We start from the raw sequence: 17,769 nt of genomic DNA on the forward strand, positions 1-17,769 counted from the left end.
CCAGTAACATGCTGTCTTGACCAGTATGGCTTTGTAGTACAGACTAAAATCTGGTATGGTGATGCCCCCAGCTTTATTTTTATTACTAAGAACTGCCTTAGCTATATGGTGTTTTTTCTGGTTCCATACAAAACGCAGAATCATTTTCTCCAAATCTTGAAAGTACGATGTTGGTATTTTGATAGGAATGGCATTGAATAGATAGATTACATTGGGAAGTATAGACATTTTAACAATGTTGATTCTTCCCATCCATGAGCATGGTATGTTCTTCCATTTGTTAATATCCTCTGCTATTTCTTTTCTGAGGATTTCATAATTTTCTTTATAGAGGTCCTTCACCTCCTTCGTTAGTAATATTCCTAGGTATTTCATTTTCTTTGAAACTATGGTGAAGGGAGTTGTGTCCTTAATTAGCTTCTCATCTTGACTATTATTGGTGTATACGAAGGCTACTGACTTGTGGACATTGATTTTATATGCTGAAACATTACTGTATTTTTTGATGACTTCTAGGAGTCTTCTGGTTGAGTCTTTGTTGTTCTCTAAGTATAAAATGAGGTCATCAGCAAAGAGGGAGAGTTTGACCTCCTCTGCTCCCTTTTGGATTCCCTTTATTTCCTTGTCTTGCCTAATTGTATTGGCTAGAACTTCCAGCACTATGTTGAATAGTAAAGGTGACAGAGGACAACCTTGTCTGGTTCCAGTTCTAAGAGGAAAAGCTTTCAGTTTTACTCCATTCAGTAAAATATTAGCTGTGGGTTTGTCATAGATAGCTTCAATCAGTTTTAGAAATGTGCCACCTATGCCTATACTCTTCAGTGTTCTAATTAGAAAAGGATGCTGGATTTTATCAAATGCTTTTTCTGCATCTATTGAGAGGATCACGTGATCTTTATTTTTGCCTCTGTTAATATGGTGGATAACGTTTATGGACTTGTGTGTGTTAAACCAGCCTTGCATCCCTGGGTTGAAGCCTACTTGATTATGATGAATGACTTTTTTGATGATAAGCTGTAATCTATGGGCTAGGATTTTGTTGAGAATTTTTGCGTCTATATTCATGAGTGAGATTGGTCTGAAATTCTCCTTTTCGTTTGGGTCTTTTCCTGGTTTTGGTATCAGGGTGATGTTTGCTTCATAGAATGTGTTGGGGAAGATTCCTTCTTCCTCAATTTTTTGGAATAATTTCTACAGTACAGGAATAAGCTCTTCCTTGAAGGTTTGATAGAATTCTGGAGTGAAGCATTTTTTGGTTGGAAAATTTTTTTATTGTTTCTTTGATCTCAGTGCTTGAAATTGGTCTGTTCAGAAGCTCTATTTCTTCCTGGCTAAGTCTAGGGAGAGGCTGTGATTCCAAATATTGATCCATTTCCTTCACATTGACAAATTTCTTGGCATAGAGTTTCTGGTAGTATTCAGAGATGATCTCTTGTATCTCTGTGGGATCAGTTGTTATTTCCCCTTTATCATTTCTGATTGAGGTTACTAGAGATTTTACTTTTCTATTTCTCGTTAGTCTGGCCAATGGTTTATCTATTTTATTTATTTTTTCAAAAAACCAACTCCTTGTTTCATTAATTTTCTGAATGATTCTTTTGTTGTCAATTTCATTGATCTCTGATTTGATTTTGGATATTTCTTTTCTTCTATTGAGTTTAGGCTTAGATTTTTCTTCTTTTTCCCAATCCATAACATGGCTTGAGAGATTGTTGATGCGCTCTCTTTCTGTTTTTCGAATGTAGGCATCTAAAGCGATGAATTTTCCTCTCAAAACTGCTTTTGCAGTATCCCACAGGTTTTGGTAGCTTGTGTCTTCATTGTTGTTATGCTCAAGGAAGTTAATGATTTCCTGTTTTATTTCTTCCTTCACCCATCTGTTATTCAACAGAAGATTGTTTAATTTCCATGCCTTCGTGTGGGGTGGAGCGTTTTTGTTAGAGTTGAGTTCCACCTTTAGTGCCTTATGGTCTGAGAAGATACAAGGTAAAATTTCAATTCTTTTGATTCTGTTGATGTTTGTTTTGTGTACCAGGATATGATCAATTTTGGAGAATGTTCCATGGGGTGATGAGAAGAATGTATATTCTTTATCTTTGGGATGGAGTGTTCTATATGCGTCTATCAAGCACAGTTGTTCTAGGGTCTCATTTAAATCCCTTATATCTTTGTTTAATTTCTGTTTAGAGGATCTGTCCAGCTCTGTAAGAGGAGTGTTAAAGTGCCCTGTTATTATGGTATTATCAGATATCATATTTTTCAGACTGAGTAAGGTCTGTTTCAAGAATCTGGGAGCATTTAAATTGGGTGCATGAATATTTAGAATTGAAACATCTTCTTGTTGTATTTTTCCCTTGACCAATATGAAGTGACCATCTTTGTCTTTTTTGACTTTAGTTGATTTAAATCCACATGAATCTGAAAATAAGATTGCAACTCCTCTTTTCTTCTGAATTCCATTTGCCTGAAAAATTGTCTTCCAACCCTTGACTCAGAGCTTTAATTTGTCTTTTGAAGCCAGGTGTGTTTGTTGTAGACAGCAAATGGATGGCTTGTGTTTTTTAATCCAGTCAACCAATCTATGTCTCTTCAGTGGGGAATTCAAGCCATTAACATTTATTGAGATAATTGATAAGTGTGGTAGTATTCTATTCATCTTATTTTGTGACAGTCCATTGCTTAGTTTTATCTTTTGCATCAGTGTGGAGGTTAGGTTCTGTCCTTTAAATTCTCAGTTCTGACTTTGTTGCTGATCCATTGTGGTGGTCAGTGTGCAGAACAGGTTGAAGTATTTCCTGTAGAGCTGGTCTTGTTGTGGCGAATTTCCTCAATGTTTGTATATCCGCAAATGATTTGATTTCTCCATCAATTTTTTAAGCTTAGCTTAGCAGGGTACAGAATTGTGGGCTGGAAATTGTTCTGTTTAAGTAGATTAAAGGTAGACGACCATTGTCTTCTTGCTTGGAAAGTTTCATTAGAGAGGTCTGTGGTCACTCTGATGGATTTGCCCCTGTAGGTCAACTGGCGCTTACTCCTGGCATCTTGCAGAATCTTTTCTTTTGTCTTGACTTTGGACAGGTTCATCACAATGTGTCTTGGAGAAGCTCGGTTAGAGTTGAGGCGACCTGGGGTCCGATATCCTTCTGAAAGCAGTGTGTCAGAATCTTTGGTGATATTTGGGAAATTTTCTTTTATAATATTCTCTAGTATGGCTTCCATTCCTCTGGGGCATTCTTCCTCCCCTCCTGGGATTCCTATAACTCGTATGTTGGAACGCTTCATAAAGTCCCATAATTCTGACAGTGAATGTTCTGCTTTCTCTCTCTTCTTTTCTGCCTCTTTTACTATCTGAGTTATCTCAAGAACTTTGTCTTCTACCTCTGAAATTCTTTCTTCTGCATGATCTAACCTGTTGCTGATACTTTCCATTGCATCTTTAAGTTCCCTAATTGACTGTTTCAGTTCCTTCAGCTCTGCTATATCCTTTTTATATTTTTCATATCGTTCATCTCTTATTTGATTCTGTTTTTGGATTTCCTTTTGGTTATTTTCCACTTTATTAGCAGTTTCCTTCACTGTTTCCATTATGTGTATTCTAAATTCCCTTTCTGTCATTCCTCACATTTCTTTACAGGTGGAATCCTCTGCAGTAGCCATCTCATGGTCCCTTGGCGGGGTTGTTCTGGACTGGTTCTTCTTGTTGCCTGGAGTTTTCTTCTGATTCTTCCTCATGAGTGATTTATTTTCTCTGTTTCCTTGCCCTAATTTTCCTTTCACTTCCTCTTGCTCTTTAAGTTCTTGTGCCTGTGGACTAAGGGTTCGATGAGTCCTTTTGGTACAGGACCAGAAGGGTGAGAAGGTTGAAGAGCAAGAAAGGGATGAAAGAAAGGAGGACCGAGTGAAAAGAAAAAAAAAGATAGAGAAAGGAGAGGGGGTGAGTAAAAGGAATATTGACAGAAACAAGAGAGGCACAGAAAGAGCGAGACAGAGCAATATAGGTGTACAGTAGGGTACTTTGACACAACCTTAAAAAAACCCACCTTCTGGGGTACCCAGTTGGGTGGTTCCCTTGAGGTCAGCAGCTCTTTGCTAACCTGATCAGACACAGTACCCCACCTCCACGAAGTAGAGAGGAAAGACAAAAATGCTATAAATCAAACCAAAACAAGCAAACAGAAAACTTTACGGGATAAAATTGGGTGAAAAACCAAATAATAGTGGTAGAAACACTAGCAAAAATGAAGTTCCAGTTATTGAAAAAGGCAGCAATAGGAAATTATAATTAAACTAGAAAAATTGAGAAAGAAAAAAGATTTGTTTGGAAAAGGTTGAAATTAAATAACAAAACAACATCAACATCAAAATAAACAAAAAAACAACCAAGAAAAAAAACAAAACACAACCAAAAACAAAGCAGTATGTATATGTTGTTGAATATTGTCTGGGCAACACGTGGTCTTCTGGGGTCTGAGATGTTAATCACAGTTCTGATACGACTGGAGGCTGCTGATTTCTCAAACCACAGCAGGTAGACACCCTAAATCTCTCTTCAGTACACTTAAAAGCCACTTTGAACTTGTAAACTTGCTGAGCAGAAGCTTTCCCAGGAAAGTGCTTGTCATTGGAATCACTGCTGAAGTGGCTATCCACTTACCCAGTGTGCCAAAACCGGTCTCACTCTGCCCCTGAGGTTAGGGCTGCAAGGCGCCTCAGACCCCACCCTTAAGCTATTCAGTCTCTAAGTTACCAGTTCCCACCCCATTCTAGCTCTGCGACCCTGAGGGCGGAGCTTGCCGGGGCAGATCACTCACAATGGCTCCCTGTTGCCCACAGCCAAACACTATTAGCTCCGTCTGGCTCAGCGGCTCAGACTGGGCCCTAGACAGCGGCCAATGTTCTCCGCACTCCTGCTCAGGCTCTCCCCAAGGCAGTTCAACTGAGTGCCAGGTCCAAAGACACCAAAACAGTTCACAGGTAAGGCCTTTCCGGTTTGCAGTCTCGCTGCTACTGAACTTACAGTTGCGGGCGGGTTTAGACTGATTGAACACACGCGACCACTTGCCGGTTTTCCACTGTTTTAGTCTTCCTCTTGGGGTCCAGAAGTCTCTCACTGACTTCCTGTATCCTCACAGGGGTGATGATAGGCAGATCCCACTAGCCAGAGATGTCTGGAGTCATATCTCCCCAGACTCATGGTGCCCAGATGCAAGGAAGCTGTTACTCGGCCGCCATCTTGCTCTCCTCCAGAACTTATTTACAAGTAAATGAATTCATTGAAAATATTTCACATTGTAGATTCTTGATATTATGTAGAGTAATTCTTCATGGAATGAGGAATATTCTATGATGTTGAGGGGCCTGGTTTAGCAACAGAACTCCAAGGGTAGGAATTGAATGACTGTACGAAAGTCCCTTTTCCTTCTTTCTTGGTGGCACTGCTGCCACCTTATTTGGGCATCCTTCCCTATGTTGGTATCACCCCCCTTTCCAATGACTGCTTCAGGGGTGGCATGCAGCGCTGGCCAAGGTGAGGCAGGGCCACTAAAGGCTTCCAGAAAAGATTTTTAAGGCTCTTAAAAAATGCTATGGAAGGAGATATCCCTCTTCTTCCACTAAAGGTTTTCATGTTTAGATGCAATGCTGTATTCATGACGTCATACACACATGAGAACAGACTCCGAGAGTAAGAAATTCGCCAGTGCAGTAAATGGCAGAACCTGCATTTGAACAAGGTCAAGAGGTCCCAACCTATAGTTTCTGCTACCATCTGTCTTGCCTCCCATAAACATAGAACTCTATCATACATTTTGCAAAGACACACACCTTGTGATACCATGATAGCATTTTGACACAGGTGTTATTACTCTAACTTAATTTATGAGGCGACAGAGGTTCAACAAGGCCCACATAGCTAGTAAGTGGCCAGGTTGGGGCTTACACCTGATGATGTCCAAGTCCTCTGCTCTTTCTATGGCTCCAGAGATTACTATCGAAGGAGAAATAGTAATATCTCTTAGCGATCTGAAATTTAACTCAAAACTTTGACTTTATCCTACTGGCCACTGGTTTTCAATGTATGTTTTTTGGGGGCACTTGGGGCTCTGTAGAGGAACTTGAGGGGGTTAGAGTGGCATGTACAGTGGGGTCACAGAGAGGCCTGTTAGTAGGAAATCGGGTGTCCCCCCCCCCATTAACTAGGTCAACAAGCTAATCTCCAAATTGATCTTGGCTCCTGAAAAACGTCTCCCTTTAAACAAAGATGCATTGGCTTTAAAAGGAGAAAGGCTGGAGAACTGTTGTTTCAGGTGCCAGCTAAGGAAAGCTATGGGAAGTTTCTGAGTTTATATCTGATGAAGGATCGCAGACTCCAGAATGCACGCAGGGTGGATGGAGGGGCTGGGGAGAAACGGAAGCAAAGCAACACATAATATGGGCCTGACTTAGGCTGACAGTGGAGAAAAATGGAAGAAAGATGAATGTAAAGAATATTTTAAAGGAAAGTAGAATTTATTACCTAAGAGTTTACACAGGTTGAAAGCTGAATAATTTCCCAAAGTACAAATAAGCTGGTTCATGATAGGACCACTATAAGTTATAAGGGAAACTGTGGATGTTTGTTATAACTGCACTTGATGTCTTGTGATTGAATTAATATAAATCGTGGCCTTCAAACTGTGTTCCTAAGAGGCCCTGGGATTTTGGTAAGGTGTTTCCAAGGGTACCAGGGACAGTTTGGGGCTAGAGCCACACTCTTAATTTCCACTTCAACCAGACCATTGCCTAGTGACCTTGGATGATCTGTTTCATATATTTGCGTCCCTGTAAAATTTCACTGAAGTGTCACACAAGGAGGAGGACCCAGCACACTCAAAAACTTCTTATTCTGTGGATAAAAAGTCTCCCTCTCTCCACAGGCAGAGGTGTCCTGGTCCCTCTCCAGGGTGAAGGGAACAGCTCTGTGAATTCCAGGTCTGACCCAATATGAAAAAGAATTTTCAGCTGGGTGCAGCAGCTCATGCCTGTTATCTCGGGAGGCAGAAGAGTTACTTGAGGCCAGGAGTTGTCCTTTACCTAGACCCTGTTGCTAAAAAAGGAAGGAAAGAAGGAAGGAAGGAAGGAAGGAAGGGAATTGGTGCACTTGTATTGGTGCTACTTGAGAGTGAGGCAGGAAGATCACTTGAGTCCGGGAGTTTAAGGTTGCAGTGCTATGATCATGCCACTGCACTCCTGCAGTGTTTAAAAAATTTTTTCCCGTTGTGCATTTTTCTAACTATATCTACATTTACACATGTTTTACTCACTATTCAAATGTTTTATTTTTTTACCTTTAAAAATGAAAATGGATTCACAGTTCAGCAGTGTCACATGGATTCTTTTTTGCTTTTGTTTTATTTTATTTTATTTTATTTTTTTTGGATGAGAACTCTAACAGCTTTATTTCCAAAGGTGGAATCACTCCCTGGGCTTGTGATGGGACAGATGCCTTGGGCCTGAGCACACAGCCATGCAGGACAGGGGAGGACTGGGATGGGGCAGCTGGCCCAGGAAGCCGGCAGGTTCTTAGGAACACCTCACACGGGTTCCATCTGCAGTTGCCATCTACAGCCTCGATCTGGTGAAAGGCAGCATGGGAGCCAGTGACCACCAGGGTGGCTCCCAGCACCCAAAAGACAGCTGAGCCCGCACCAGCCAGCCAGAAGAAGGGGAAGGAGATGCCTCCGGCCAGAGCGTACTGATGAGCTGGGCTCACCTCTCGGCCAAAGAGCACAAGCCTGGACTGCAACGTGCGAAGATAGAGAATGTAACAGGTGCCAAAGAAGACGGCCAGAGCCACCAGCAACATGGGGGATGTCACCACGCAGTACAGGATGAGGCCCAGAAACACAAACACATAGTTGCTCTGGTAGTACTCCACGTTGCGTACGAGGCGCTGGCACAGCTCACCCAGGTTGCTGGTCCACGAAGGTGCCCCAGGGGCGGATGGTCGTGCGGCGCCACTCCAGCCATTCACGGCCTGCACCGGATGGAATCAGCTTCGGCAGCAGGGTCGTGTCACTCAGTCCCTCCGCCTCGGCATCCTTCTGCTGGTCCTTCTGGGCCGCCATCTCCGTGTAGTGAAGGGCAGAACGGCTGTGAAGAGCCCCTGGCCCCTCAGACCCTGCGGGCCCTGCCCGAGCCCTCCCTCACCCCTGCTTTTGTGTTTTAAAGAAATGATACATTATATAGTTAAGTTTATGCTCGCATCCATAACAGATAAACACCCAAAGCTCAGCGGTTTAACAGAATAAAATGTACTCTGATGAAATACATTTGGCTAGGGCGAGTGTGGGAGGTCAGGGGTGAGGGACCTGGTTGATGGTGGCTCTGCCCCCTTCAATATGTGGCTTCAAGGAACAATCTGGAATCAAGATTCAACCAGAACACAGGGGAAGAGAGAGCACACAGAATCACACAGGGCATTTTTATGGGTCAAACCTGGAAGTGACACACTTGAGTTTTTTTTGCCACACACCAAAGGCCAGATTTTAAGGTCACATCTAATCAGCTTTGGTGTAAGCAAACTAGTCTCTGCGATACACGTGACTGAGATACAACAATTGGAAAACATAAACCTGGGCCTGAGATTTACATTTTTGCTTTTGGGAAGGCCAGGCTGCATTTATGTGTGTGTGTTTGTGACTGTGTGTAAGCACTCAACTGTGTAAGAAGTGAGTCGAGAGCTTTGCTTACATGTGTGTTACAAGATGGCTACCTCCAAGCACAGTGTGCCTAGAGTTAGAAGAATTCTTACATTTTCTCGTTTTATGTTTTAGAGTTCTCTTAAGATTTGCCTCCCCAGCAAAGTCCTTTCCAAACCATCATCAGGTACTTTTATAACTCCAGCTATAAACTTAGAATCTTGGCAATACTGGTCTGTGACTAAGTTTTTTGATACTGTGCTTTTTTTTTGCAGCTTTTGGCCAGGGCTAGGTTTGAACCCACCACTTCCGGTATATGGGGCCAGCACCCTACTCGTTGAGCCACAGGTGCTGCCCCGATACTGTGTTTTTTGTTTTCTCTCTTTTACAAATCTCATCATTCCTCATGAATCTAAAAGTTCTTGAGGATAGAATTAAATACCCTTTACTCTCTTTTTAGCCCATTCATTGTACATTCTAATCAGTGCTCTGTATTGGGTAGATTGATTTATCAAGTAAAATAAAGACGGTTGACACTCAAATCAGTGTTTAGTATCTTGTGCTTGAACTTTTAAAACTATCTCAAGAGCCATCTGTCCCTGGGAAAGCTGAGATGTTCATTTTTCTAAAAAATGAGTAGCTGATGGCTCAGCTTCCTGTATCTTGCTTCTTTTTCTCTTTTATAAAAGGAAGTTTTATAGACCAAATAAATTTATGACTAGTAATGCAAGTTTATAAATAGGGTATTTTATTTGTTGGTTAAATCTATGACTCAGCAGAAGATACAATCTCTTTCCAAAAATTAGACTAATTTATTATGATGAAGTTTCTAAGAGGGGTAGATGAGAATCACTTTATATATTAATATGTGCATAAGGTTGGCTGAACCTCAATTGCAATAAAATCTAGCCTTGTTTGAATCAGAAAAATTACTGAAATGATTTTGAATTTATTTTGTGAAACCTCGGCCGGAAGTTAGAATCAACATAGAAAATCCAGAGCAATCCATACGAGAAACAGTCTTTACTCAACTTTTAAAAACAAGATTATCTGTTGTTGTTTGAAAGAAAATTGGCACTATTTTAAAAGAAATTGGACACATGTCTAAAATGGGGTCAGGAAAATCCCACACTTCCCCTCCCACCCCCCAGTCAAAGTCATAAGATTTTCCAAAATAATAAGGGCATTTTCTAGATCCAGAAGAAGCTGACATTTTTGCTTAATTTGGGAACCACATTTGCTTTTGAAAGTTGATTTTAACAGAACATTTGGCAAATTATCATCTTTTTTTGTTTTTGTTTTTTGAGTCATTTTGAACATTGGTCCTCCAAGAACTCCAACTTTGAGAGCAAAATTATTTTCTCACTGGGGCTTTCGGGTCATTCTGACTCACCTCGCTAGGCGGTCACAGTGGCAACCTTCATGACCTGTGGTCTTGACCACTCCAGGACACGTCCTGTGACTGGACGAGGATTCTGGGGAAAGACAGGTTTTCGGGAGAACTTAGAGGCCCTCAGGCTTGCAGGCTTTAAGGGTGAAATTTTGATCTTTATTCGTTTAAATGAGGAAGAAAGTTATCAACTGGAAACGACATTGGCATTGGAGCTCATTCGCCTTCTCGGCACCCCCTCTCCCCATGGCCCTCAGCATCCATTGTGGATTAGCCTCTCTTGTGATTATCACCTAATTTCTTTATATATTAACATACTCCATTCACTTAAAGTTCTGTCTTTGCTAGAGAGATAGTGTGTCTTTATAAGGTGTTTTGCATATCTCTGCTTTGTTTTAACCATATGAGGCCAATCAAGCTCTAGGTTTTTGGAGGCAAGGCACCTCTCTGTTGCGTCCAACCCCTTTCTAAAATTCTTATTTTCCAAAAGTAAAAAAAAAAGCTTTAAAAATCTATTCTTATATCCTGAGTAGTTAAAAAAAAAAATTAAGCCTATGGACTTCCCAAGTTCTGAGTGATTTAGGATAAGAGTTAACACTTTGCTTTCCCAGTCCTTCTTTGCAGTGTCTTGCGGGGGGATACTCCATTTAGAACAAGAATGGTGATTGCTTTGGACACTTTGTCCCAGGTTCTGCATACTACATGCATGAAATAACTTAATCCTTGTAACAACCCTGTGGATTAAGTACTATTATTACTTCTATACTACAGATGAGGAGATAGGACCAAAAAGATAGAGGAAATTGTCTAAGATCAAGAAGTTAGAAACTGGACAAAGCCAGGATTTGAACTCAGACAGTCTTGTTCCAGACTCTGTCTACTTGACTAATGTTTGAAGGCCTAAAGTCTAGGGATGAATCCAAGGACTTGAAGTATTTTTTGAAAAGGAAAAGCTCTCTCTTATACTTTATGGGTTTCATGTTTATATATATATGTGTATGTATATATATATATATATAGAGAGAGAGAAACATCTCAATTATAATTCAATTTCAATTAAAGGCTAATGTACTGATTTCTACCTTTCTCAAAGCAGGACAAATGCTTTACTCTACAACATCTTCACTGGAAAATCTATTATTTTCAGCTACCCAAAAAGAGGGCTGGCTTTTGTCTGGGAGTAATGTACCAACTACATCTTTTGAAGACTTGTTCTTGGCTGTCTTCCTCTGTCATCATCCTTGGTGACATCAGCATCCAACCGTGCGACCTGTCCAGCGTCTTGACCATTCACTTCTCTGATTACTTGCCTTAAGATCAATGAGTTTTTTTCCTATGTTTTAACTGAGCTACCTGTTCCCATGGTTACAGCTTAGATCAAGAAATGTACTCTCTGGTTTCAAGCATCCCCACTCTGACCACCACCTACTGTCCTTTCAATTTACTAACTAGAATAGCTCCATTGCAACAATGTTCTGACCTCATCAAGACCTCTCATTCATTGGTGCTGTCCTTCTCTTTTCTCAAGCTCCCATATTCCTTCATTTTCCTCCTATCTTCATTTTCTTTACTATATAGCTTAAATTTCATGTTCCATCATTATAATGACTCCCTTGTAAATACAATCAATTACCTTGTTCCTCTTTCTATCTTACTTGCCTGGCATAACCCTGACCTTGGTTGAAGGTAATAACCCTAACCTTGGTTGAAGGTAACTATGCTCCATTTTCTCAAACAATTGAAACATATAGGAGGAAAAATCATACAATTGAGCTGACTGGTTTCATTTTAAAATCATGACCATAAACCTCACTCCACACTGCCAGGTAATTTCACTGTGTTTCCCTGTATAGTTTTTACCAAACATTAGTCATTCCTCTATCACCTGTGTGATTTTTGTTGTAGATGAATAGTACATACGCAATCGTTTACTAATTTATTATACATTTATTTAAATAGAAAATGTGCCCATATCCTGAACCTTGTCCTAGATCAGGGGTAGGCAAACTGATCTAGGCCAGATTCAATCTGTTATTACCTGTTTTTATGTGGCCCGTGAGTGAAGAATAATAATTTTTACATTTTCAATTGGTTGAGAAACAACAAAAGAAGAATAATATTTTATGACACGTGAAATGTTATGAAATTGAAGTGTCAAGGTCCACATGGAAGTTTGTAGGAACTTTGTAGGAACACAGCCGTACTTGTTTATGGTTTGTGTGTGGTTGCTTTCACAATGCAACCACAGAGTGAAGGAGTTGCAGAGGTGGCTGCATGTGGGGCCCTATCATTTTGTCCTCCTGATCTGTAAACTATAGATCACGTGGGTGCAGCCATAACTGCAGTGTTTGAAGTGCCATATGTATTGCCATACTGTGACATTTTACTTTACCTTTAAATTACCAGTATTTACACACCATGTCAATACAAGAAAAAGAGAAAACACTGGGTTTGAGATGCCATGATTCTAAGACACAGGGAGAGTATATCATTTTTTGTTGAATTAGACAGCAAAGCATTATGTTTATCACTCAGTGACACTATAGATATGTTAAAATAATACAATACACATTGTAGTAACTAGACTAAACATTCATAATATTCCAATTCACAGAAAAGTAACCAATAAGTTAGACCATTTAAAATGAAATATTTCATCATAGTAGAATTTCCTCATAAAAATAAAAAATAAAGTAAGACTACAACCAAAGTAAGTTTCCAAGTGATTAATAGCCAGGAAAAGAGAGCCATTTACCAACAATGAGTTATTAAATCATTATTAAATGTTTTGGCTGATTGCTGCAGCCAAAGAAATGTGCCTTCCAGCAAGACCTGTTGTTTAGAGAGTTGAGGACACTGGGAGCAACATCAACAGCCAATTAAAAACAACATGAACGATTTCTAATGATTTTATTTGGCTCTTGGTGGGTTGACAATTGTTAACAGCACTGCTAAATTTTTTATTTGAGAATTCAGTGCCAAGATCGAAGTGAATGAAAAAGTGGAACAACTATAGATGAGAACATTTTCAAAGAAATTGAGAAAAACAATGATTTAGACCAACCTGAAGTGGAATCTGATAAGATGTGTTGCAACTGATAGGATAAAAATGTGTGTTGAGCAGAAAAGAGTTTAGTTGGATAAATTTATAAAGCTTGTGAAAATGAAAAGCCTAGGCTTATTCATTATATTATTCATCAGCACATATATCACAAAAATATTTATATTTATGCAGGTGTTATTAAACAATGTTGAGTTTCATTTGATCTTGTGTACTTAATCATTGTCACTTCTACAAACTTTTTCTAGAAGTAGAATCTGTATATCCTTACTTGTGCTGATGTAAAGCAGTTTGATAGATCAGTGTGATAAAGTTTTATTTTAATTTCTTTTTTAAATTATTATTATTAAATCATAGCTGTGTACATTAATGTGATCATGGGGCACCATACGCTGGTTTTATAGACCGTTTGACACATTTTCATCACACTGGTTAACATAGCCTTCCTGGCATTTTCTTAGTTATTGTGTTAAGACATTTATATTCTACATTTACTAAGTTTCACATGTACCTTATAAGAGGCACCACAGGTGTAATCCCACCAATCACCCTCCCTCTGCCCATCCTCCCCACTCCCTTCCCTCCCTATCCCCCTTCCCCCATTGTTAGAGTATAACTGGATTATAGCTTTCATGTGAAAGCCATAAATTAGTTTCATAGTAGGGCTGAGTACATTGGATACTTTTTCTTCCATTCTTGAGATACTTCACTAAGAAGAATATGTTCCAGCTCCATGCGTGTAAACATGAAAGAGGTAAAGTCTCCATCTTTCTTTAAGGTTGCATAATAATCCATGGTGTACATATACCACAATTTATTAATCCATTCGTGGATCGATGGGCACTTGGGCTTTTTCCATGACTTAGCAATTATGAATTGGGCTGCAATAAACATTCTGGTACAAATATCTTTGTTATGATGTGATTTTTGGTTTTCTGTGTATATACCTAGTAGAGGAATTATAGGATTGAATGGCAGATCTATTTTTAGATCTCCAAGTGTTCTCTAAACATCTTTCCAAAAGGAATGTATTAATTTGCATTCCCACAAACAGTGTAGAAGTGTTCCTTTTTCTCCACATCCATGCCAACATCTCTGGTCTTGAGATTTTGTGCTATGGGCTAATCTTACTGGAGTTAGATGATATCTCAAAGTAGTTTTGATTTGCATTTCTCTGATGATAAAAGATGATGAGCATTTTTTCATATGTCTGTAGGCCATGCGCCAGTCTTCTTCAGAGAAGTTTCTATTCAAGTCCCTTGCCCAGCCTGTGATGGGGTCGCTTGTTCTTTTCTTGCTTATACGTTTGAGTTCTCTGTAGATTCTGGTTATTAAACCTTTGTCAGGGGCAGCGCCTGTGGCTCAGTGAGTAGGGCGCCGGCCCCATATGCCAAGGGTGGAGGGTTCAAACCCAGCCCCGGCCAAACTGCAACAAAAAAATAGCTGGGCATTGTGGTGGGCGCCTGTAGTCCCAGCTACTCTGGAGGCTGAGGCAAGAGAATCATGTAAGCCAAAGAGCTGGAGGTTGCTGTGAGCAGTGTGATGCCATGGCACTCTACCGAGGGCAATAAAGTGAGACTGTCTTTATGAAAAAAAAAAAAAAAACACCTTTGTCGGATACCTAACCTGCAAATATCTTCTCCCATTCTGAGGGCTGTCTGCTTGCTTTATTTACTGTGTTCTTGGCTGTGCAGAAGCTTTTTAGTTTGATCAGGTCCCAGTAGTGTATTTTTGAAGCTGCTTCAATTGCCCGGGGCAGCTATTTCTTTTCTTAGAGTTTCATAGTTCTCTTTATAGAGATCTTTCATGTCCTTTGTTAGATAAACTCCCAAATATTTCATCTTCTTTGGCACTACTGTGAATGGAATAGAGTCCTTAACTGTTTTTTCAGCTTGACTATTGTTGGTATATATAAAGGCTACCGATTTATGAATGTTGATTTTGTTACCTGAGATGCTGCTGTATTCCTTGATCACTTTCTAAGAGTTTTTGTAGTAGAATCCCTGGTGTTTTCCAGATATACAATCATATCATCTGCGAAGAGTGAAAGTTTGATCTCTTCTGACCCTATATGGATACCCTTGATCTCCTTTTCTTCCCTAATTGCGATGGCTAAATTATAATGTTAAAGAGCAGTGGAGACAATGGGCAGCCTTGTCTGGTTCCTGATCTGAGTGGAAATGATTTCAATTGAACACCATTCAATATGATACTGGCTGTGAGTTTGCTGTAGATGGCCTCTATCAGTTTAAGAAATGTCCCTTCTATACCAATTTCTTAAGTGTTCTGATCATGAAGGGATGCTGGATATTATCAAAAGCTTTTTCTGCATCAATTGAGAGATTCATATGGTCTTTGTTTTTTAATTTGTTTATGTGCTGAATTATATTTATCGATTTATGTATATTGAACCAGCCTTGAGACCGTGGGATAAAACCGACTTGGTCATGATGTATAATTTGTTTGATGTGTTGCTGGATTCTGTTTGTTAGGATCTTGTTGAATATTTTTGCATCTATATTCATTAGTGATATTGGTCTATAATTTTCTTTTCTTGTTGGGTCTTTTCCTTGTTTGGGGGTCAGGGTGATGTTTGCTTCATAGAAGAACGTGTTGGGTAGTCTTTCTTGTTTTTCTACATTTTGGAAGAGGTTGAGTAATATAGGTACTAGTTCTTCTTTAAAGTTTTGGTAGCATTCTGACATGAAGCCATCTGGTCCTGGGCTTTTCTTTATAGGGAGATTTTGTATGGTTGATGCTATTTCAGAACTTGATATAGGCCTGTTCAACATTTCCACTTGATTCTGGCTAAGTCTTGGAAGGTGACGTGCTTCCAAGTATTGGTCAATTTCCTTTAGATTTTCATATTTCTGAGAATAAAGTTTCTTGTAAATTCATTAAGGATTTTTTTAATTTCTGAGGAGTCTGTTGTTATTTCGTCTTTGTTGTTTCTGATTGATGAGATTAGAGATTTTACTCTTTTTTTCCTGGTTAGGTTAGCCAAAGGTTTATCTATTTTATTGACTTTTTCAAAAAACCAGCTTTTTGATTTATTGACCTGTTGTATAATTCTTTTGTTTTCAATTTCATTTTATTCTGCTCTAATTTTGGTTATTTCTTTTCTTCTACTGGGTTTGGGGTTGGAATGTTCTTCCTTTTGCAGTTGCTTGAGATGTCCCATTAAGTTGTAAACTTCCTCTCTTTCTGTTGTCTTGAGAAGGCTTGCAGTGCTATAAATTTCCCTCTTAGGACTGCCTTTGCGGTGTCTCAGAGGTTCTGATAATTCATGTCTTCATTGTCGTTTTGTTCCAAAAATTTGGCAATTTCCTTCTTAATCTCTTCTCTGACCCAGCTATCATTCAGCATAAGGTTATTTAACTTCTATGTTTTTGTATGAGCATGCAGATTCCTGTTGTTGCTGAGTTCAACTTTTATTCCATTGTGGTCTGAGACAATGCAAGGAATAATTTCTATTCCTTTAAATTTACTGAGGTTAGATTTGTGACCTAAGATGTGATGGATTTTGGAGTATGTTCTGTGAGTTGATGAGAAGTATGTGTATTCAGTTTTGTTGGGATGAAATGTTCTGTAGATGTCTGCTAAATCCAAATGTTGGATGGTTAGGTTTAAATCTAAAATTTCTTTGCTCAGCTTCTTATTGGAGTATCTATCCAAGACTGCCAAAGGAGTGTTGAAATCTCTGACTATTATGGAGCTAGAGGAAATCAAGTTGCTCATGTCTGTTAGAGTTTCTCTTGTAAATTGAGGTGCATTCTGGTTGGGTGCATAAATATTGATAATTGAAATCTCATCATATTGAGTATTACCCTTAACAAATATGAAGCTACCATTCTTGTCCTTCCTTACTTTTGTTGGTTTAAAGCCTATTGTGTCTACAAATAGAATTGCAACAGTTGCTTTTTTCTGATTACCATTTGCCTGAAATATGGATGAGCATCTTTTCACCCTGAGTCTATATTTATCTTTTAAGGTAAGATGTGACTCTTGTATGCAGCAAATATCTGGCCTGAGTTTTTGTATCCAGTCAGCTAACCTATGCCTCTTTAGAGGATAGTTTAAGCTGTTCACGTTAATAGAGAATATTGATAAGTCTGGTAAAATTTTGGGTATCAAGTTTTTCGAACGTCCAGTGGACATTTTTAATCCTCTCACCACTGTGGAATTTGGAGTTTGATCAAAAGTTTATTTTTGTGGTAGAGGATTGGGCTGGTCATTATGGAGGATAGGTTTGAGAATATCCTGAAGAGCTGGTTTGGTTATGGCAAATTTCTTCCACATATGAATGTCATTAAAGTATTTAATTTCTCCATCATAAATGAAATTCAGTTTAGCTGGATACAGGATCGGGGTTGAAAGTTATTTTGTTTTAGGAGATTAAAAGTCGATGACTACCCTCTTCTGGCTTGAAATGTTTCAGCAGAGAGATATGCAGTCATTCTAATATTCTTCCCTTTGTAGGTAATGGATTTCTTACATCTGGCTGCTTTCAGAATTTTCTCCTTCATATTAACTTTAGTGAAGTTAATTATGATATGCCTGGGGGATGTCTTATTTGGATTGAGTCATGCTGGGGTTCTGAAACTGTCTGCTATCTGAATTTCAGAATATCTTGGCATGTC

General features: G+C 39.3%; 1 protein-coding gene and 1 pseudogene across 4 annotated transcripts in view; one reads left to right on the forward strand and one right to left on the reverse strand.

Moving 5' to 3' along the window:
- Positions 1 to 17,769, forward strand: part of ARMT1 (acidic residue methyltransferase 1) — a 205,892-nt gene that overhangs the window by 45,596 nt on the left and 142,527 nt on the right. The gene's annotated exons all lie outside the window — the stretch shown is intronic.
- On the reverse strand, positions 7,414 to 8,190 carry LOC128586550 (prenylated Rab acceptor protein 1-like; annotated as a pseudogene).

Source organism: Nycticebus coucang, chromosome 5, assembly GCF_027406575.1.
Source record: "Nycticebus coucang isolate mNycCou1 chromosome 5, mNycCou1.pri, whole genome shotgun sequence".
In the NCBI taxonomy this organism is placed as follows: domain Eukaryota; kingdom Metazoa; phylum Chordata; class Mammalia; order Primates; family Lorisidae; genus Nycticebus; species Nycticebus coucang.